This window comes from Uloborus diversus, chromosome 3, assembly GCF_026930045.1.
Source record: "Uloborus diversus isolate 005 chromosome 3, Udiv.v.3.1, whole genome shotgun sequence".
NCBI classification, from domain to species: domain Eukaryota; kingdom Metazoa; phylum Arthropoda; class Arachnida; order Araneae; family Uloboridae; genus Uloborus; species Uloborus diversus.
This window is the reverse complement of record NC_072733.1, coordinates 82,283,052-82,286,021: the sequence shown is the minus strand read 5'-3', so window position 1 is coordinate 82,286,021 and position 2,970 is coordinate 82,283,052.

Genomic DNA, 2,970 nt, shown 5'->3' with positions numbered 1-2,970 from the left:
GTTAATCTCTAAAGCAAAGAAAAAGCACCATATAAGCGTATCAAATAAATGTTAAATGCGAAGCTTGTTATTGAAACTCCTTTCTTCAATGGTTCTGCGGAAGTGGACTTCAGCTTTTTTCCAAACCTAGTGCGATCCCTCAATATGCAGTCATTTTTTATTATCTTTCTTTTATCTTGGGAGTATTTTGTCATTGTGTCCGATTTGATTTGACTTTTACAATTTCGGCTCTTTTGGCCTAATTTATTTTCCCATCATTATAATCATGAACATTTTCACAATATTCATTAGTATCATTTGGGTGCACGCCTGACAGCATTTTTTTTTCTTTAAACTTGCTTTTTCACTTTAATTCAGTTTCAAGCAAAATTTTCACAGAAAGCCCCTATTTTGAGAACCAATAATAATAATAATCTCACGTTTTAAGCTTTTACACCAGTTGAAGTACACTTGGACGCTGCCTCTTTTTTAACCGACTTAAAAAAATGAGGTTATGATTTCGCATTGCGGCTTTTTATGTGTGTTTTCGAATTATTCCAACACTACTGGACCGATTTGATTTTTTTTTGTTTTTGTTTGGTAGGGTATACTTCCCAGATGGTCCCATTGTAATTTGGTCTGGATCTGATAAGGGGTCTCGGAGAAATCCAAGAAACTTTAAATTTCATACGTCATGGTCACGTGGTGTTGCTGAGATCGGTGTATTTTCACACCTAAGCTTTTGGCTTTCTCTTGAACGATATTTAATTCTCGCGGCACATGGATGATTCATTTTCTCAACGCTGCGCCGCATGGTAATTTTTTATTATAGGTGTTATTAATGCATTTATTACTGCGTAGCAAAGCAGTAAATTAAATATATTTTGCTACTTTAATAGTTGAATCAATTACCTTAATATTTTATTTACTAATAAATAACTTTATTTAGGCACTAAAATATAAAGGTTTTTATTTAATATTCCAATTTTTTAATATATTTAGTGTTCAACTGAGGGGGAATTGAATACAGAACAACACTCCCCCACGATTTAATTTATATTCTTTTGTTCTATAGGGAAAAGTTAAGGGTAAAACAATAAATTTCATGCAATTTCCCTCACAAACGATTAAATATAAAACCCATTGACAAGCAAAGACCATAAAACAAAGGTTTATACTTTCTTTACCTATAGTTTAAGAAAGTACTAAAAATATATATTATTAAGAGTAGTGATTAAATTTTGAATTAAGGGTTCTCTGAAGCAAACATAAAATTCATTCTTGAGGAATTTTTAATCTTCATCTATAGTGGGACCATGTGAAGAAACATGCGACTTTTATCACGAGTTACAAATTTAAACTTAAAGCGATTTCGTTTTTTTTTTTTTTTTTTTTTTTAGTGACCCGTGCATTTACTTTCGGAAAGCAAACTTTGATAAAGTTGAACAAATGATGAAGACAATTTTTTTCGTACATTAGTTACGCATTTGAAAAAGCCTTTCATCACAGTCGTCGGAAGTCTCCGAGACGCTCGCCGTGTTATTTACATAACTAAAAAGCAAAAAATAAATTACTTTTAAATAAAAAAAAAACGCCTTCAAAAAATACCCAGGAACTAAAAAGCAAAAAATAACTGACTACACTTACATTCTGTTTCCTACCCAAACATAGAAATGAAATTTATTTTACAATTCCAGTACAAAAATCAACTAAACTAAACACCGAATTATACAAAAAAAAAACACTGATTTAAATTACTATACGATGAGTTATTTTGAATGCCTAACTAATTGTATACGATCTCCTAATTTTTAATAACCTTTTGAAGTCGGGGCCTCCTATAAACAACTACATAACGTAACTGAGTAGGTTTAGTTTTAAAGACTAATTTCGCGTATGGTTAAATTAGTGTTTAATTCAGGATTCGGTGGGTTGTCAGTTTATGTAGTTATGTTTAGTTCCTGGGTATTTTTTGAAGGCGCTTTTTTTTTTCAAAAAATTCATTCGAAATCTGTAATAAGCGTTGTTCGAAAATATTAACATCTGGAACAAACGTTAATTCAGTTATAGGGAATTCTTGAAACCTCTGAAGGAATACTTATCAAATTTTCTCTGTGAAGTTTACACTAAATCATGTAAATATTCAAAACAACTTTTTCAGAAATGCAAAAAATTCATTATTATGTATTTAGTTCGGATTTTTATTGAAAGTATATTAGGTAAACACACCAGTAGTGGCCACTTCTAGGTTTATATTTGAAATAAATTACATTAAAAAAAAACCGCCTTCAAAAAATACCCAGGAACTAAACATAACTACATAACGTAACTGACAACCTACCGAATCCTGAATTAAACACTAATTTAACCATACGCGAAATTAGTCTTTAAAACTAAACCTACTCAGTTACGTTATGTAGTTGTTTATAGGAGGCCCCGACTTCAAAAGGTTATTAAAAATTAAGAGATCGTATACAATTAGTTAGGCATTTAAAATAATTCATCGTATAGTAATTTAAATCAGTGTTTTTTTTTTTGTATAATTCGGTGTTTAGTTTAGTTGATTTTTGTACTGGAATTGTAAAATAAATTTCATTTCTATGTTTGGGTAGGAAACAGAATGTAAGTGTAATCAGTTATTTTTTGCTTTTTAGTTCCTGGGTATTTTTTGAAGGCGTTTTTTTTTTTTTAAATTTAAAAGTAATTTATTCCGGAAGAAGACTTTCTCGGAAGTGCTACGCCTCCAGAAGGAACGCTATCGGGTCTGATTTAATTGCAAATTGATAGAGCAACACAGTTGACCGAAATTTAGTTACACGCGATATTAGCTTGTTTAAATATATTTTTTGGACACATTAAAAAAAGTTACCTATAGCGAAACCAAGCATCTTCTTTCCTCCAGAAAAAATAATGGGTTAACAAGTGCGCAAATATTTTCATAATTCTATGTGAGAATTTTTCGTCTACATAATTTATTATGGGGAATAAAGT